This window comes from Nicotiana tomentosiformis, chromosome 3 (assembly GCF_000390325.3).
Source record: "Nicotiana tomentosiformis chromosome 3, ASM39032v3, whole genome shotgun sequence".
Taxonomy (NCBI): Eukaryota; Viridiplantae; Streptophyta; class Magnoliopsida; order Solanales; family Solanaceae; genus Nicotiana; species Nicotiana tomentosiformis.
In genome coordinates, this window is record NC_090814.1 from 136,891,456 (window position 1) to 136,912,534 (window position 21,079).

Genomic DNA, 21,079 nt, shown 5'->3' on the forward strand with positions numbered 1-21,079 from the left:
CGCATTCCTGCGTCGTGATACCTTTTAATAATTATATTTTAACCATGTGTATATTTCGTACTTTGGTTTAACATCTAACTTCAAAAAAATACCTTGTGTGCGTATCGCATCTGGTTCCAAAAAATTAATAAAAATACATTAATTAATCAAGCGGAAATAGGCAAATCATAATCAATAAAATACAAGAATAGTCAAAAATTGATTTAAGCCAGACATTAGTCAATAGAAGCGACCGTTTAGAACCACGGGACTCGAGGGGTACCTTACACCTTTTCCTCGGTCAATAGAATTCCTTACTCAGTCTTCTGTTTTCGTAGACCATAAATTAGGAGTCAAACATTCCATTTGATGAGGGATTTAAATAAAAGGTGACTTGGAACACCAAAACTCAATTCCAAGTGGTGACTCTAAATAATAAATAATCCCTTTTCAAAACGTCACTTCAATTGGAAAAACTCTTCTAACTCAACCTCGTAACAAGGGTTATAGGAAAAAAGAGGTGTGATAGCTCTGGCGACTCTGCTGGGGACCTACTAATAAGAATTCGAGCTTTGTATATTGATTCATGTTTGGATTTTATCATGTTTTGGTTATTATTGTATTTGGAAGCCTAATGTGCTATTTGTCTCTAATTTACCACTTTAACATTTATTTGAACTATGATATAAACTGTATCCTTTCTCGCACCCCTCTGAGTCTTCTGATAGGTAGTTATGTTGTGTTTGCCTACAAGTGAAACAATCCGGCCGGTCGTTTCGAGGGTTGTAGCCCCGTTTTTTCCATTTCTACTTCTTTTTGTGTTATTCAGCTATATTATATTATATCGGGTTAGTTGGTTCGGGTCCGGAAGAAACTCGAAGTGAAATGAGATACTTAGTCTCATAATTGAAATTTGTTTAAGTTAGAAAAGTGGACCGGATATGGACCTATGTGTAAACGACCTCGAATTTGAATTTTGATGATTCCAATAGCTCCGTATGGTGATTTTGAGCTTAGGAGCATGTCCGGAATATTATTTGGAAGTCCGTAGAGGAATTAGGCTTGAAATGCCGAAAGTTTAATTTTTGAGAAATTTGACCACAGTGTTGACTTTTTGATATCGGGGTCGGAATCCAATTCTGAAAATTGAAATAGCTCCGTTATGTCATTTATGACTTGTGTGCCAAATTTAAAGTCATTCCGGATTCATTTAACATGTTTTGGCACAAGATTTGTAAATTGAAAAGTTTGAAAACTCAAAAGATCGAATCGAGGTATGAATTATAATTTTAGCGTCGTTTGACATGATATGAGACCCCGAGTAAGTCTGTATGATGTTTTAGGACTTGTTGGTATATTTGGTTGAGATCCTGAGGGTCTCGGGTGGTCAATGAAATTTAATTTTAGCATTTCAAGAACGTTTGACGTTGTTACTTCGAGAATAAGTGGTATTACATTAAGAAAATATGTTCCAAATTAATATTTGATTGAATAATTAGATCCGTATTGAAATTGTGGAGCCATACCAAAAATAATCGTCGAATTCGGACATCATATGAGAGAGTTATGCCCATTTCCGTATCGGAAAAGATTTTTCGTCGCCGCGAGCTCCCAGGGAAGCGTGGGGCGCTAGCCCTGGCGCTGGGATATTTAAGGGTACTGGAAATTGTGCCACAGGTAGTGCCCCACGCTACCTGTGACGCTCGCAAACGTCAGAGGCTCTATAAACGAGTCTTTTGGCCATTTTTGACATAAAAATAATTGGGGAGCTCGGTTTGGGCGATTTTCAGAGGCGAACTTTACAAATTGAACTGGGGTAAGTGATCTTAATTTGATTTGGTCCGTTATTCATGAATCTAACATTATTTCCAGCACTTATTTCATGATTTGGGGGATTAGAATATAAATGTTTCAAAAATTAATTTGAGGGTTTGAAGGCCGAATCGGAGTCGGAATTTAGAAAATTTTGTATGGTTGGACTCGTGGTTGAATAGGCGTTCATATTTTGTAACTTTTGTTGGGTTCTAATACGTGGGCCCCACTGTTGATTTTTGAGTTAATTTCGTTTTTATTTGTGAAATTTGGCATTTTCATATGGAATTGATTCCTACAGCTCGTGTTGATTGTATCGAATTATTTTGACTAAGATTCGAGGCGTTTAGAGGCCGAATCACGAGGAAACGACTTATTGGAATAAAGAATTGCTCGGATTGAGGTAAGTAACGATTGTAAATCTAGTCCTGAGGGTATGAAACCCCGGATTTCGTATCATTCTATTATTTTGAAGTGACGCACATGCTAGGTGACGTGCGTGTGGGCGTGCACTGTTGGGGATTTGTGACTTGGTCCGTCCCGTAGCAACTGTAAAGTTGCATACTTTGTTGAAACCATTGATACTTATATGTTTTAGAAAGATTTTCTGTAAATTGGGCTGAATGCCATGTTTGGGCCTTGCGCCAATGCTGTTTGGACCCTTAGGGGCTGTTTCTTACCATCCTCTCACTGTTTTTGGATTGAAAATTTTATACTCAGTCATAGTTACACTTGTTTACCGCATAACTCAGTTTTATGACTCTATTTTGATGCATATAAATGTTTTGGGCCGAATGCCCTGTTTTACTGAAATGCCCGAGTGGCTTGATTTGTGAGGATGAGTGTGGATCAGGGCTGCCCGCCTGCAGCATACTTATGACTGAGTGAGGCCGAGGGCCTGATTTGTGAGGAAGAGTGTAGATCGGGGATGCCCGCCTGCAGCATACTTTATTATTATCGCACGTGAGTTGTCCGAGCAGATTATAGCGCTTGGGCTGAAGGAGCCCCTTCGGAGTCTGTACACACCTCCAGTGAGCGCATGTACCTACTGAGTGCGAGTGTCGAGTGTTGAGTGACTGGGAGGCAAGAGTGATTGTGAGGTATGCCCGAGTGGCAAGAGTGATTGTGAGATATGCCCGAGTGGCAAGAGTGATTGTGAGGTATGCCCGAGTGGCACGAGTGACTGTGAGGTTTGCCCGAGGGTCTGTATATGAGTGATGTTTTGCCCGAGGGGCTGTTTATGATTTCATCATTTTTGCTCACCTTTGCATTGAGCCTTTGTTTGAAAAACTGTTGGAAAAATATCTTTAAATGATTTTTACTGGAACTGGGTTTAAACGAGATGTTTGATTCAAATCCTGATTTTAAAAGCATGTGGTATTTTACTGAGATTTCCTGATATGAACGTTATATGCTTTATTGCTCGCCACTACTGCTCAGTCTTTATTTATAGTTGTTACTTAATGAGTTGGCGTACTCACGTTACTCCCTGCACCTTGTGTGCAGATTCAGGTATAGCTGGACACGGTAGCGGTTATTGAGTGTTCTGGTTGCAGATTTTCTTGGAGATAGCAAGGTAGTTGTTTGGTGATCGCAGCCCCTGCTCTTCTCCCTCTTATCTTCCTCTAGTTGTATTTAGCTATTTTTCAGGCTAAGTTAGCCTTGATATTGTTAGACAGATTGTAGCAGATGCTCATGACTAGTGACACCCCGATGTCTGGCTTTTCTTTTTCGCACTTCTGTTTTTCTTTGATTTGAACTCTTTAAATGGAGGTTTTATGTTAAAAAACCTTGAAATTATCTTCAAAATGAATATATCGGTTTGTTTTGGAAATGAGTCGGCTTGCCTAGTTCCACGATAGGCACCATCACAACAGGGGTTAGTTTTGGGTCGTGACAGATTGGTATCAGAGCCTAGGTTACATAGGTCTCACGAGTCATGAGAGAGTTTAGTAGAGTCTTGCGGATCGGTACGGAGACGTCTGTACTTATCTTCGAGAGGCTGCAGAACCTTTAGGAAACTCCACATTCTTGAATTCTTGTCTTGTGAATCTGTTGATTCTAGTAACTAAACATCTGTTGTTTCATTCTCTCACAGATGGTGAGGACTCGTACTACCGGTCAGGAGGGCCAGCCACCAGTACCACCAGCTAGGGCCACGAGAGGCCGAGGCCGCGGTAGAGGCTGTGGTAGGGGCAGAGGTGCAGCCCGTACAGCAATTGGGGCAGTACCTACAGATCCACCGGTTGTCCCAGATCAGGACCAAGTTCCAGTTGTTGATGCACCAGCTCAGGAACCACCTGTGCCTATTGTGATTCCAGGCCTTTAGGAGGGCCTAGCTCAGATTCTGACAGCGTGTACTGGCCTTGCTCAGGCGGTCTCTATTTCGACGGCCGCAACCACTTCTCAGGCCAGGGGAGGCACTCAGACTCCCGTCGCTCACACACCCGAGCAGGTTATTCAGGGACTTCAGACACCAGAGGTACAACCAGCCCAGCCGGTTGCTGTTGCTCAGGATTATGTGGTTCCTGCTATGCCTGAGGATGATCAGCACAGGTTGGACAGGTTTTGGAGACTTCAGCCACCACCTTTTAGTGGCACAGAGAGAGAGGATGCTCAGGACTTTTTGGATAGGTATCAGAGGATACTCCGTACTGCTGGTATTTTGGAGACTTGTGGGGTCTCATTCACTACCTTTCAACTTTTTGGGGCTGCACTCAGATGGTGGGAGACTTACGAGAGGTGTAGGCCTATTGGCGCAGCACCCCTTACTTGGCAGCAATTCTCCATGGTCTTTTTGGAGAAGTTCATGCCTCGATCCCGTAGAGAGAAGTTGCGCCGACAGTTTGAGTGGCTTCACCAGGGTGATATGTTTGTGACACAGTATGAGATGTGATTCTCTGAGTTGGCCCGTCATGCTATCTGGTTGGTTCCCAGGGACAGAGAGAGGATCATGAGGTTTATTGATGGTCTCACTTATCGGCTACAGTTGCTCATGACCAGAGAGAGGGTTTTGGGTGCTACTTTTGATGAGGTTGTCGACATTGCTCGGCAGATTGAGATGGTTCACGGTCAGTAGAAGGTTGAGAGGGAGGCCAAGAGGCCTCGTGGTCAGGGTGGATTCAGCGGTGCTCCTTTTGGGGGTCAGTTCCAGCACGGTAGAGGTCGTCATTTCAGACAGGCTCAGTTAGCTCAGCCATTTCATCAGGGTGCATAATCCGGCTATGGTTCTCACAATTCTCATCAGGGCCACTCATCACTTAGTGCCTTTCCAGTTCAAAGTTTGCCCTGTGCTCCACCTGTTCAGGGCTCTTCCATGCCAGGTTCTTCTACCAGTCATCCCGGTGCTAGGGGTTCCCTTAAGTTTCCGCCGCCAGCACCAGGGAGTTGTTTTGAGTGTGGGGAGCTTTTGCATATATGGAGGCAGTGTCCTCGTCATCATGGAGTCCATCTCAGCAGAGGAGTCAGCCTCCGACTATAGCACCAGCTACCTCACCACTCGCCCAGTCATCTCGGGGTGGAGGTCAGTCATCTAGGGGTCGCCCTAGAGGGGGAGGCAGATCAGGGGGTGGTCAGGCCCGTTTCTATGCTCTCCCAGCTAGACCAGATGCTATTGCTTCAGATGCTGTGATTACAGGTATTGTCTCAGTTTGTCACAGAGATGCTTTGGTATTATTTGACCCTGGTTCCACGTATTCATATGTTTCCTCGTATTTTTCCCATTTTTTGGATATGCCCTGTGAGTCTTTAGTTTTATTTGTTCAAGTATCTACTCCTGTGGGTGATACTATTGTTATGGACCGCGTGTATCGGTCATATGCGGTGACTATTGGGGGTCTGGAGACCCGAGTAGATATATTGTTGCTCAGTATGGATGACTTTGATGTGATATTGGGTATGGATTGGTTATCTCCATGTCATGCTATTCTAGATTGTCACGCTAAGACGGTGACGTTGGCTATGCCGGGAATTCCAAAGGTTGAGTCGAGCGGTTCTATAGATTATGTACCAAGTAGGGTGATTTCATATTTGAAGGCTCAGCGCATGGTTGATGGTTGAGAAGGGTTGCCTATCTTATTTAGCTTTTGTGAGGGATGTTAGTGCAGATACTCCTGTCATTGATTATCTTCTGGTGGTACGTGATTTTCCGGATGTATTTCCTGCAGACCTACCGGGCATGCCGCCTGACAGGGATATTGACTTTGGTATTGATTTGGTGCCGGGCACTCAGCCCATTTCTATTCCACCGTATCGTATAGCACCGGCGAAATTGAAGGAATTGAAAGAACAGCTTCAGGAACTCCTCGATAAGGGGTTTATTCGGCCTAGTGTGTCACCTTGGGGTTCACCGGTTCTATTTGTGAAGAAGGAGGATGGTTCCATGAGAATGTGTATTGATTACAGGCAGTTGAACAAAGTCACAGTCAAGAACAAGTATCCTTTGCCTCGTATTGATGATTTATTCGACCAGCTTCAGGGAGCGAGGGTGTTCTCCAAGATTGATTTGAGGTCCGGTTATCACCAGCTAAAGATTTGGGATTCAGATATTCTTAAAACAGCTTTCAAGACCCGATATGGCCATTATGAGTTCTTGGTGATATCTTTTGGGCTGACCAATGCCCCAGCAGCGTTCATGCATTTGATGAACAGTGTATTCCAGCCCTATTTGGACTCATTCATCGTTGTATTCATTGATGTCATCCTGGTGTACTCTCGTACCCAGGAGGAGCACACTCAGCATTTGAAGATTACATTATAGATATTGAGGGAGAAGAATCTTTATGCAAAGTTCTCCAAATATGAGTTTTGGCTCAGTTCAGTAGCATTCTTGGGGCACATGTTGTCCAGCGAGGGTATCCAGGTGGATTTGAACAAGATAGAGGCGGTGCAGAGTTGGCCTAGACCATCCTCATCCATGGAGATTAGGAGCTTTCTTGGTTTGGAGGGTTATTACCGTCGCTTTGTGGAGGGATTTTCATCTATTGCATCGCCCTTGACCAAATTGACCCAAAAGGGTGCTCCATTCAGGTGGTCGGATGAATGTGAGGAGAGCTTTCAGAAGCTCAAGACTGCTTTGACCACAGCTCCAGTGTTAGTTCTGCCATCAGCTTCAGGTTCTTACACCGTGTATTATGATGCCTCGAGGATAGGCATTTGTTATGTTTTGATGCAGGAGGGTAGGGTGATTGCCTATGCCTCGCGCCAGTTGAAGACCCATGAGAAGAACTATCTTGTCCATGATCTTGAGTTAGCAGCCATTATTCACGCCTTGAAGATTTGGCGTCATTATTTGTATGGGGTTCATTGTGAGATCTATACAGATCACCGGAGTCTGCAGTATCTGTTAAAGTAGAAGGATCTTAATTTGCGTCAGCGGAGATGGTTAGAACTTCTTAAGGACTATGATATCACTATTTTGTACCATCCGGGGAAGGCCAATATTGTGGCCGATGATTTGAGTCGCCGGGCAGAGAGTTTGGGGAGTTTAGCATATCTTCCAGCAGTAGAGAAACCTTTGGCATTGGATGTTCAGGCCTTAGCGGGCCAGCTTGTCAGATTAGATATTTCAGAGCCTAGTCGGGTATTGGCTTGTGTGGTCTCCAAGTCTTCTCTTTATGACTGTATCAGGGAGCGTCAGTATGATGACCCTCACTTGCTCGTTCTTCAGGATAGGGTTCGGAGAGGTGATGCTAGGGATGTGACTATTGGTGATGACGGCGTGCTGAGAATGCAGGGCCGGATATGTGTGCCTAATGTAGATGGGCTTCGAGAGCTGATTCTTGAGGAGGCCCACAACTCGCGGTATTCCATCCATCCGGATGCTACGAAGATGTACCAAGATTTGAGGCAGCACTATTGGTGGAGGCGGATGAAGAGGGATATTATTGGGTTTGTGGCTCGGTGTCTAAACTGTCAGCAGGTTAAGTATGAGCATCAGAGACCGGGTGGCTTGCTTCAGAGATTAGAGATCCTAGAGTGGAAGTAGGAGCGGATTACCATGGACTTTGTAGTTGGGCTCCCACGAACTTCGAGGAAGTTCGATGCTATTTGGGTTATTGTGGATCGGCTGACCAAGTCCGCGCACTTCATTCCAGTTGGTACTATTTACTCTTCAGAGCGGTTGGCTGAGATTTACATCCGAGAGATCGTTCGCCTGCATGGTGTCCCAGTTTCCATCATTTCAGATAGGGGCACTCAGTTCACATCACAGTTTTGGAGGGCCGTGCAGCGAGAGTTGGGTACTCAGGTTGAGCTAAGTGCGGCTTTTCACCCTCAGATGGACGGGCAGTCCGAGCGCACTATTCAGATATTGGAGGACATATTGCGTGCTTGTGTCATTGACTTTGGGGGTTCATGGGACCGATTTCTGCCACTCGCGGTGTTTGCATATAACAATAGTTATCAGTCGAGTATTCAGATGGCTCCGTACGAGGCTTTGTATGGGAGGAGGTGTAGGTCTCCGGTTGGATGGTTTGAACCGGGTGAAGCTAGGATCTTAGATACAGACTTGGTTCAGGACATATTAGATAAGGTAAAATTAATTCAGGAGCGGCTTCGCACGGCGCAGTCTAGGCAGAAGAGCAACGCAGATAGAAAGGTTCGTGATGTGTCTTTTATGGTTGGGGAGAAGGTTTTGTTGAAGGTATCACCCATGAAGGGTGTTATGAGGTTTGGGAAGAGGGGCAAGTTGAGCCCCCGGTTCATTGGGCCTTTTGAGGTGCTTCAGAGGATTTGGGAGGTGGCTTATAAGCTTGCCTTGCCACCCAGCTTGTCGAGTGTGCATCCAGTGTTTCATGTTTCCATGCTCCGGAAGTATATTGGAGATCCGTCCCATGTTTTGGATTTCAGCATGGTTCAGTTGGAGGGTGATATGACTTATGATGTGGAGCTGGTGGCTATTTTGGATCGGCAAGTTCGAAGGTTGAGGTCAAAGGATATAGCTTCAGTGAAGGTGCAATGGAGAGGTCAGCATGTGGAGGAGGCCACCTGGGATACCGAGCGGGATATGCGGAGCAGATATCCACGCCTATTCGAGACTCCAGGTATGTTTCTAGACCCGTTCGAGGATGAACGAATGTTTAAAAGGGGGAGGATGTAATGACCCGGCCGGTCGTTTTGAGGGTTATAGCCCTGTTTTTCCCATTTCTACTTCTTTTTGTGTTATTCAGCTATATTATATTATATCGGGTTAGTTGGTTCGGGTCCGGAAGAATTCGGAGTGAAATGAGACACTTAGTCTCATAATTAAAAAAATTTTAGGTTAGAAAAGTGGACCGGATATGGACCTATGTGTAAACGACCTCGGATTTGAATTTTGATGATTCCAATAGCTCTGTATGGTAATTTTAGGCTAAGGAGCGTGTCCGGAATATTATTTGAAAGTCCATAGAGGAATTAGGCTTGAAATGCCGAAAGTTTAATTTTTGAGAAGTTTGACCACAGGGTTGACTTTTTGATATTGGGGTCGGAATCCGATTCTGGAAATTGGAATAGCTCCATTATGTCATTTATGACTTGTGTGCCAAATTTAAAGTCGTTCCAGATTCATTTAACAAGTTTTGGCACAAGATTTGTAAACTGAAAAGTTTGGAAACTCAAAAGATCGAATCGAGGTATGAATCGCAATTTTAGCATTGTTTGACGTGATATGAGACACCCAGTAAGTCCGTATGATGTTTTAGGACTTGTTGGTATATTTGGTTGAGATCCCGAGTGTTTCGGGTGGTCAACGAAATTTAATTTTGGCATTTCAAGAACGTTCGACGTTGTTACTTCGAGAATAAGTGGTATCACATTAAGAAAATGTGTTCCAAATTAATATTTAATTAAATAATTAGATCCGTATTGAAATTTCGGAGCCATACCAAAAAGAATCGTCGAATTCGGACATCGTATGAGAGAGTTATGCCCATTTCCGTATCGAAAAAGATTTTCCGTCGCCACGAGCGCCCAGGGTAGCGTGGGGCGCTAGCCCTAGTGCTGGGATATTTAAGGGTACTGGAAATTGCGCCACAGGCAGCGCCCCACGCTACCTGTGACGCTCGAAAACATCAGAGGCTCTATAAACGGGTCTTTTGGCCATTTTTGACATAAAAATAGTTGCGGTGCTCGGTTTGGGCAATTTTCAGAGCTGAAATTCACAAATTGGACTGGGGTAACTGATCTTAACTTGATTTGGTCCGTTATTCATGAATCTAACATTATTTCCAGCACTTATTTCATGATTTGGGGGATTAGAATAGAAATGTTTGAAAAATTGATTTGAGGGTTTGAAGGCCGAATCGGAGTCGGAATTTAGAAAATTTTGTATGGTTGGACTCGTGGTTGAATGGGTGTTCATATTTTGTAACTTTTGTTGGGTTCCAAGATGTGGGACCCACTGTTGATTTTTGAGTTAATTTCGGATTTATTTGTGAAGTTTGGCATTTTCATATGGAATTGATTCCTACAGCTCGTGTTGATTGTATCGAATTATTTTGACTAAGATTCGAGGCGTTTGGAGGCCGAATCGTGAGGAAAAGGCTTATTGGAATAAAGAATTGCTCGGATTGAGGTAAGTAACGATTGTAATTCTAGTTCTGAGGGGATGAAACCCCGGATTTCGTATCATTCTATTATTTTGAAGTGACGCACATGCTAGGTGACGGGCGTGTGGGCGTGCACTGTTGGGGATTTGTGACTTGGTCCGTCCCGTAGCAACTGTAAAGTTGCATACTTTGTTGAAACCATTGATACTTATAAGTTTTAGAAAGATTTTCTGTAAATTAGGTTGAATGCCATGTTTGGGCCTTGCACCAATGCTGTTTGGACCCTTAGGGGCTGTTTCTTACCATCCTCTCACTGTTTTTGGATTGAAAATTTTATACCCAGTCATGGTTACACTTGTTTACCGCATAACGCAGTTTTATGACTCTATTTTGATACATATAAATGTTTTGGGCCGAATGCCCTGTTTTACTGAAATGCCCAAGTGGCTTGATTTGTGAGGATGAGTGTGGATCGGGGCTGCCCGCCTGCAGCATACTTATGACTGAGTGAGGCCGAGGGCCTGATTTGTGAGGATGAGTGTGGATCGGTGCTGCCCGCCTACAGCATACTTTATTATTATCGCACGTGAGTTATCCGTACAGATTATAGTGCTTGGGCTGAAGGATCCCCTCCGGAGTCTGTACACACCCCCCCAGTGAGCGCAGGTACCTACTAAGTGCGAGTGCCGAGTGCTGAGTGACTGGGAGGCAAGAGTGATTGTGAGGTATGCCTGAGTGGCAAGAGTGATTGTGAGGTATGTCCGAGTGGCACGAGTGACTGTGAGGTTTGCCCGAGGGGCTGTATATGAGTGATGTTTTGCCCGAGGGGCTATTTATGATTTCATTATTTTTGCTCACCTTTGCATTGAGCCTTTTTTTGAAAAACTGTTGGAAAAATATCTTTAAATAATTTTTAATGGAACTGGCTTTAAATGAGATGTTTGATTCAAATCCTGATTTTAAAAGCATGTGGTATTTTACTGAGATTTCCTGATATGAACATTATATGCTTTATTGCTTGCCACTGCTACTCAGTCTTTATTTATTGTTGTTACTTACTGAGTTGGCATACTCACGTTACTCCCTACACCTTGTGTGCAGATTCAGGTATAGCTGGACACAGTAGCGGTTATTGAGTGTTCTGGTTGCAGATTTTCTTGGAGATAGCAAGGTAGCTGTTTGGCGATCGCAGCCCCTGCTCTTCTCTCTCTTATCTTCCTCTAGTTGTATTTAGCTATTTTCCAGGCTGAATTAGCCTTGATATTGTTAGACAGATTGTAGTAGATGCTCATGACTAGTGACACCCCGATGTCGGGCTTTTCTTTTCCGCACTTCTGTTTTTCTTTGATTTGAACTGTTTAAATGGAGATTTTATGTTAAATAACCTTGAAATTATCTTCAAAATAAAAATATCGGTTTGTTTTGGAAATGAGTCAGCTTGCCTAGTTCCACGATAGGCGCCATCACGACAGGGGTTAGTTTTGGATCGTGACAACAAGCATCACAAAATTTCTGTCTTGAGATAAAGCTAGTTAGCCTACCAGCTTCTGGTGAAGGATTTAGTCACACATGTTTAGACAGGAGAGCCGTTAGCTAGCCAGTGTTGTTCTACTACCGGTGACGCTTGACGCTCCTTGGCTCGGGTTGTCCGCCCGGTTAAGCCAGGTCTAGATACCATATCTTTTAGGATTTGAAAACTTAGATGAACAATTCACAAGCAATGAATATCCCTAGTAGGCTATGCTTTATTTGCATCATGTGCATTGGACTTAGCGGGACTCGGCAGAGGGGCCGAGCCCGTCTAGGACATGTACCAATTTTTCAAACCAACATGCTCATTTTTCTGTGCTACATGTAACATTATTTGATAGGCTTTACTCAAATGTTGACCGGCTTTAGGATAGATTGATTGAACATGGGAGAGAGAAAGAGAAAATTTTCTCAAAATTTCATAAAGTACCCAATTTTTAAATTATAATTTTGAAGGGTTCTAATGTGTAAAATCATAATTTTCAAAATGTTTTTTATTATTTATTTAAACCGAACTATGCGGGTCTGATTTTCACCGGATGTGAGATACGTAGGCAAACCTCATCGGTTCCGGTCCCCCAATTTTCAAAAAATCCAAAAATATTTTCCCTTTCCTTAATTCCTTCTTAAAATTCTTTCCATAGAAAATTCAAAAAAAAAATCATTAAATCCAAAAATATTTTTCTTTTTTTCCGAAGTCTTTCATTCGGAAAAAAAAAAAGAATTTGCAAATCAAAATCCAAAAATATGTTTTTTCCTTCTTTAGAAGTCTTTCTTCTAAAAATTCAAAGAAAAATCAATCAAAATCCAAAAAAAAAAAATATTTTCTTTCTCCTTTAAGAAGTCTTCTTTTCAAAAATTCCCAAAGAAAAAAAAGAGCTAGCTTATGTTCTTTGTTCCCGGTATTCCCGAACTACGCAAGATCTGATTCATGCGGCGTTATGATACGTAGGCAATCCCTATCGGATTCGATCATTGCCATCAAATAAACTGAGTGAAAAAGAAGAGAGAAGAAAGAAAAGGAAAGAAAGGAGTGACAAAAATAACAAAGAAAAATAAAGAGCAAAAAACAATCAAAAAAAGAAAAAGCAAGAGTGAAAAAATACAAAAAGAGAACTCTTTGTCCAATTTGAAAAAGAAAACTGCGAAAAGTTTTTCGTGAATGCTGTCAAATGGTGCAAGCAAGCCGCCAGGGTAAAACCTCTAATGGATGAAGCAGAATAGTTGCGGGTTACTTCCAGAACCTGATGTCCGTTATGGGTAATCCGTTCGCCGAGGCTATCAAAATTGGGGAGATGGTCGAAAGTGGTTTTAAAAGAGCCAAATCTTGAGTCATGCTGCCTTTAAGGCCACATCACAGACCATTCAGAATGGTTTGGGGGGTTTGATGAACAGAAACAGGAGGGAAGAGGGAGCCATGATGGCTTTGAGCTCGAGAGGGGCCACAGGTCATTCAACCAATCATATATACTTCCTAAGGTCCCACAACAATATTATCCCCATCAAGATGTTGTTTATGCCGTGGCACTGCCTCTCTATGCGGCGATGAACGCGCAACCTTACATGCGACCACAACATTATACACAAAACCGAGCTCCACCTCCCAGAAATGCCCGTCCCTACCAAGCTCCATATAATCCCCAACCAAATGTTCCCCAGTGCAATCCTCACTCAAGAGAGCTCCTCAGAAGGAATCAGTTCACCCCAATTGGTGAATCATATTCAAGTTTGTTTCAAAAGCTAATTAGGCTAGGTCTGCTGCAGCCAATAGCCCCGAACCGGCCAAATCCCGAGTCCCCTTCGCACCAAGCTGATGCTAGATGTGAATAACACTCTATAGTAGTGGGACATGATACAAAGGACTGTTGGACCCTCAAAAGGGCAATTGAAGAATTTGATCCGGCTCTGAAAGCCATTGTAGCCATTGCCGCAATAGAAAAGAAACCTAAAAATGGGTGCCAAACCTGAAACGTTCCCTATCAGATAGGAATCTCAGTAGCCGGTCTTGCTATCTTTTCTGTATTTCGGGTTATTTCAGGGTGTAATTCGAATTCTTTTACTGTACTGTCTTACTTTCTGATGTAAACCCTACTATTTTTTGTTTACATATAAAATTCAAATAAATGAAATCAATATTTCATCATCCATGAATGTCTCTTTTATTAATCTTGTCACCTTTCTCATTCTCTTTTCAGTTTTGTTAATGTAGATTTTAATAACATGACATGCTTGTGGACTTCATGCCCAGATCCTAAAATGATGTCAAACCTTGAAATAATTAATCAGGAAGTATAATGTGCCGAAGATAAGGCTTGTAAGAAAATAAACAAAGAAGGGACAACAAGCCTAAACCAAGTCCAAATGAAAATTGCCCTTACTTGATTGGTTTATGGCACTGTAGCCATGATATCAGTAGAAGTTGAAATTCCCTCTCTCCGGATCATTGTTGAAACCGAGTTCGAGGATGAAGATTGAGTCAAGACCCGATTGAAGAAAATGACTTTGGTTGATGAAAAGCGATTGACTGCAGTTTGCCACAAACAGTTGTACCAACAAAGAATGGCCCGTGCCTACAACAAGAAAGTGCATCCCAAAAAATTAGAAGTAGGGCAACTCGTTCTGAGGCGCATTCTTCCGCATCACGAGGAAGCTAAAGGAAATTTGCCCCGAATTGGAAGGTCCATACATTGTAACAAGAGTGCTGCCAAAATGGAGTACTGTATTTGGGAGACATCGAAGGAAATGTTTCCGATACAATTGTCAATGCAGACGCGATTCCGAAAGGATACGTAGGCAACCTCACTCTGGGGTTCGGTCACACCAAAACAAAAATTCACATTTTTCTAAAAGTGAAAACTGGGGCAGATGTTGCAATGGTTCGACGATCATTTTGCCCGAAAGGTTCCAAAGTTGTAATTCAATTCAAATTCTTTTTACTCAAATCCTTTCAAGTCCTTTCAATCAATTGGCGAGAAAGTTCAAGAATTGAAGGATACGATTACTTGGATAGGATGCAACCAAATGAGAGAAATAAATTGAGAGAGTACTATTGGTGAAAACCCTCAAGGGCACTATAAGGCGATGGTGAGAAGAGAAATGAGAGAGGTCAGCTAGTGAAAACTCGCAAAGGGCACTATTGATCGAAAAGATGATCCACGCAGCCATGACATCAACACAGTCCTGAGCAAGGTTTGTCGGTTTAAAGTCAAAAGTTGTGATGAATTTCTGAGAGTCAAACGGTTTAAACAAATCAGGCATCCAGTCCAAAAGGCATGTCATGTGCATTGAAATCTGCATGTACTCCCAGATAAGTCCGTCTTTCTGTTCCCCGAAAGTGAAACCTCTTGTTTTAAAAATGGCAAGACCGATTTACAGGGTTCTCGTTTGAAGCGAGCTGATATATTCAAAAGGCGCCCAGCCTCGGCAAGGGCATCCAGTCGACCCTGACTGACCATGATTGGCTGATGTTTTGAAATGGAAAACTGTGAAAGAAGCCAAAAGCGAAATGCCCACAAAAGCAAAATGAAGTTGAAAAAGGTTAAGTCCTACGCGACCAACCGTCATGGCAAAGTTTGGAAAAGCCAAAGGTTCTCCACGGTCAGAAATACAGTTGGTATTCAGGAAATAATCAGTTGCAGTTGAAATCGTTAAAGAAGATGAGCGGAGATCAAGAGATTGAAATAATCAAGTCCACAAACCAACCTCCATTGTAAAACTAACAAATCTTTCTTTGCTCAGAACAGGAACACAACAATTTTAAGAAACACTTCGTGAAAAGACGAACACCACTAAGTGAAGTTCTCAAATCCTTGATTTTCTTCCAATATACATGTAAACATGTTATTTTTAGTTTTATTATAGGGAATCAATACCCTATCTTCAATACAGGGTCTTACATCCTTTGGTTGCATTACTTTCTGCCTACATAGGGTACGACATTCCCTAGTAGAATCTGAGAGAGACAAGAGCCTCCTCTTAATTGCCAACACAGGGTACTACACCCCCGGTTGCATTCCTTATTTCAAACATAGGGTACGACATTCCCTAGTAGCATTCCAGAGTGCCACGAGCCTCACCTTATTACCAACACATCGTACTACATCCCCTAGGTGCATTACTTGTTTCCAACATAGGGTACGACATTCTCTAGTAGCATCTCAGAGCATCACGAGTCTCATTTTATTTCCAACATAGGGTACGACATTCCCTAGTAGAATTCCAGAGTGCCACGAGCCTCACCTTATTACCAACACATGGTACTACTCCCTTGGGTGCATTACTTGTTACCAACATAGGGTACGACATTCCCTAGTATCATCTCAGAGCGCCACGAGCCTCATTCTATTGCCAACATAGGGTACGACATTCCCTAGCAGCATCCCAGAGTTCCACGAGCCTCATTTTATTGCCAACACATGGTACTACATCCCCTAGCTGCATTACTTTCTTCCAACATAGGGTACGACATTCCCTAGTAGCATCTCAGAGCGCCACAAGCCTCATTTTATTGTTGATATAGGGTATGACATTCTCTAGTAGCATCCTAGAGTGCCACGAGCCTCATCTTATTGCCAACACAAGGTACTACATCCCATGGCTGCATTACTTTCTGCCAACATAGGGTACTACATTCCTTAGCACCACGAGCCTCATTTTATTGCCAACATAGGGTACGACATTCCCTAGTAGCATCCCAGAGTGCCACGAGCCTCATCTTATTGCCAACACAGGGTACTACATCCCCTGGCTGCATTACTTTGTACCAACATAGGGTACTACATTCCCTGGTTGTATTTTATTGCCAACATAGGGTACGACATTCCCTAGTAGCATCTCAAAGCGCCACAAGCCTCATTTTTCTTCCTACATAGGGTACAACATTCCCTAGTAGAATCTTAGAGTGACAAGAGCCTCACTTATTACCAACACAGGGTACTACATCCCGTGGTTGCATTTTTATTGCCAACATAGGGTACGACATTCTCTAGTAGCATCTCAGAGTTCCTCAAGCCTCGTGCTCTGCCAACATTGGGTACGACATTCCCTAGTAGCATCTAGAGCGCCATGAGCCTCATTTTATTATCAACATAGGGTATGACATTCCCTAGTAGCATCTCAAAGTGCCACGAGCCTCATTTTATTGCCAACATAGGGTACGGCATTCCCTAGTAGCTTCCCAGAGTGCAACGAGCCTCATCTTATTGCCAACACAGGGTACTACATCCCATGACTGTAGTACTTTCTGCCAACATAGGGTATGACATTTCCTAGTAGAATCTCAGAGCGCCACGAGCCTCATTTTATTGCCAACATAGGGTACGACATTCCTTAGTAGCATCCCAGAGTGCCACGAGCCTCATCGTATTGCCAATAAAGGGTACTACATCCCCTAGCTGCAAAACATTTTACTAACATAGGCTGCGTCATTCCCTAGTAGCATCCTAGAGTGCCACGAGCCTCATCTTATTATCAACACAGGGTACTACATCCCCTGGTTGCCTTCCTTTTTGTTAACATAGGGTACGACATCCCTTATTATTAAAAAAAAAAAAAAAGAAGAAGAAGCAAAGCCCATTTCTTTTTTAATTCTTTATTATGCAATAGCAAAGATAGTTAATTGTATTTTTAATAACTCACAAAAATTTTCTAGTGCAAACTAGGGCAGAAAATTTTTGTTCGTTTTATTTGTTTGTGATGGCTTGTAGGTTTTTCTGCAAAGTACAGATTGGATGTGCAAGAATAAGATTCCAGCTCTCGCTAGAGAAAATGAAACGTTTGATCTCAAATACCAGCCAAACCAGCTTTGACATAATACATGCAGAGACATAGGATCTCAAGATCCATCATCCCATCATCTGATCAAGAAACAAGCCTGCGAGAATATTTCATAGTCTGTTGCATCGAGAGCATCAAGTTTCAGTCTAAAGTCAATGGGAGAAACAAGTCAAGAATCAAGACAAGACTAAAGATGGCATTTAGATAGGAAATTTGTAACTCTTGGATTTCAAGAGTATGTAATTTTCTTTTTATTTTGATGTAATAGTAGGAACTGTGGATCGGAACCTCGGCGGAACTTTACTCGACTCTCCCTCTAATCATACTCCATCACTCTTCTTTCACTTGAACTACACGTGACTTGCTTCCCTTATAACCCAGGATATGTAGGCTGCCTAAAATCAAGGCTCGGTCACATATCTTTCTTTTTTCTTCTTTTCCTTTTTAAATAATAGTGAGGTCAAAAATCAGTCACCTTGTTCATTTTCTTTGCCTGAAAACTCTTCATGTTTCCAAGCAAAGAGGGGCATGTTGTGAACACTTAATTTTTTATCACACCCCAAATTCTATACTACTTTAGTGTAAATATTTCTTTTAGGTCTAATCTTAATATTTTAAATTTTTATCTTACTCTTAATAGGTTTTATTAAAAAAAACTACAAAAGTAGTCGCATTCTTAGAGTATAAATTTTATTTATTTATATATATATATATATATATATATATATATATATATATATATATATATATTTGGTTTCTGTAAATTAGAATTTTAATAAGTAAGCTATGGTATTTTTCTTAGTATAATTTAAACTATAGTGTAAATATTTAATTTTCTTATATCTATAATATATAAGTCTAAAAGTAGTTGGCTAATATTTTCAGCTACTTGTTTTACTTTCTCTTTTCTTCATTTCACACACACAAAAAAAAAAAATTCTAAGATAGGTAACTAACGCAAAGAACAAAAAAAAAAGATGCAAAATAAGAGTAAAAACAAAAAAAAGAAGATTTCTTCCTATCTGATCTAACTAATTTCCCTACACTTCCCACACACTCACGTCTCTCGCCCTCAATCCCTCACGTTCACTCAGCACACACTCCACGATTCCCTCTCTCTATAGGTCTCTTTTGAATTGACACACCACACTATATAATAGATGGGCTTTCAACATTACGGGGAGGAGGGCAATATTTTGAAAAAGGAAAAATTTTGAACAGAAGAGAGGAACGAAAATTGAGAAAGCTAAAAAAGATATAAGTTAGTAGCAGCCAAAGATTTAATTTGTCTTTTCTCTCATTATCGATACTAAATGTTAGCGGCACAATTCCAGCCATGAAATAACCTCCAAACTCAGCTGAAAACAACTCGAGAATAGTCCAAATCTCAGCCATTAAAAATGCACAAATCCAGTTGAGTGCATCCGAGATTCATCGAGTTCCGGCGAGTTTCAAAGTCGAAGTTTTTGTTACTGTTTTGGTTCTGAAGATTCGAAAGTTGCTGCCTTGTACCAGCTTCGACTTTGTTTATATTTAGAAGGAAAAATTTCTTTTGCTGCATTAGAGGTTCGTTTCTTTCTTGGATCTAGTACTTTTTCTCCTAATATTGTCACTGTTTTTGATGAAAATTCTCCTTAAGTGATTCATGTTGATAGCCTATTACATAATTATTTGTTGATATGAATATTCTAACAGTAGGTTTATGAGCTACATGAGAAAGATAAAAGAGTCTATTTCTTGATTATTTTTACTCTAAATATGACATGGATGAATGAAGCTTTCATGTTAATCTTTGCATTATCTATTGGTAAGTTGGTATAAATGTTATGTCGAGCACGTTATTGTATTGTCTGCGTTTTAATCAGGAGTTGCGGGATATTTTTGCTTAGGCTTGTAGGAGCATCAGTTAAAAAGAAATGCGATTCATTCTTGCCTGTTTAATCAAAAGGTTTTTGTGGCACTCCATATATGTTCACATATTTCGTCCAATATTTTGGTAGCTCAAGTTTATGTTTTACTCGTTAATTGCCTTATTACTGGTTGAGTTGCAAAAATCCGAAGAAAATACAACGATCCTTTTTCTGCTTTTTTTTTCTCTTCATTACTATGCGTATTACTTTGTGATTTTCAGTTGCAAAATTGTGAAAGTCTCTTTTAGAGATTATCGTTTACTTCCTTCATCAATTAGGATTCTTTTTATAAATAAATTTGAAGTTGCAACTTAATGGGCTGTAGATTACATTCACATGTGTCTTGAAACAAGTTAGCTAAACCATATATTATTTCTCCAATAATTCTATATTCATTAATCATGGCCTCACAATAATCTCCAATATCGCGCAAAAAAACAAAATTGAAATACTTTAAAATGCTAGAAAAACTTTAGATGTTCTTTAAATATTAGCCCATGTGTTCTTACCCGAACCTTAGATCAATATGCTTAAACAATAAAAGGATCATGTGCGCATTCCTGCGTCGTGATACCTTTCAATAATTATGTTTTAACCATGTGTATATTCCGTACTTTGGTTTAACATCTAACTTCAAAAGAAATACCTTGTGTGCGTATCGCATCTGGTTCCAAATAATTAATAAAAATACAATAATTAATCAAGCGGCAATAGGCAAATCATAATCAATAAAATACAAGAATAGTCAAGAATTGATTTAAGCCAGACATTAGTCAATAGAAGCGACCGTTTAGAACCACGGGACTCGAGGGGTGCCTTACACCTTCCCCTCAGTCAACAGAATTCCTTACTCAATCTTCTGTATTTGTAGACCATAAATTAGGAGTCAAACATTCTATTTGATGAGGGATTCAAATAAAAGGTGACTTGGAATACGAAAACTTAATTCCAAGTGGCGACTCTAAATAATAAATAATCCCTTTTCAAAACGTCACTTCAATTGGAAAAACTCTTCTAACTCAACCTCGTAACAAGGTTTGTGGGAAAAAAGAGGTGTGATAATTGCCACTTTAATTTTTATGTGCATCCCGTGTTTTGTTGAGTTGATATTTCCTGGAGATAATTTTATTATGGATTATTCATTTGCAAATAATTTATTATGTAAGTTTAAAAGGAGGCATTAATCTATTTGCCAAAAATTTGGATCAAAGAAGGCGTTGTTCCTTGATGAATTACTTTCCAATTCATGTTGTTGAAATTGGTATTGAGTTATAAAGGCCGTAAATCATACTGAGGCAAAGTGTTAAATTATAAAATATTATTTTGTTGAGTTGTTCACTCCCGAATATTTTGTTAAGATTTTGTGCACATTATGGTCGAGCCATGGGCTCCTTATTATGAAAAATATTGTATTGTTGATTCCTGTGGCAAGTTGTAATATTTGAGCACTTGATGTGCAATTTGTGATATGTTATAATAATTGAGCACTTGAGGTGCAATTTGTGATATGTTGTAATATTTGAGCACTTGAGGTGCAATTTGTGA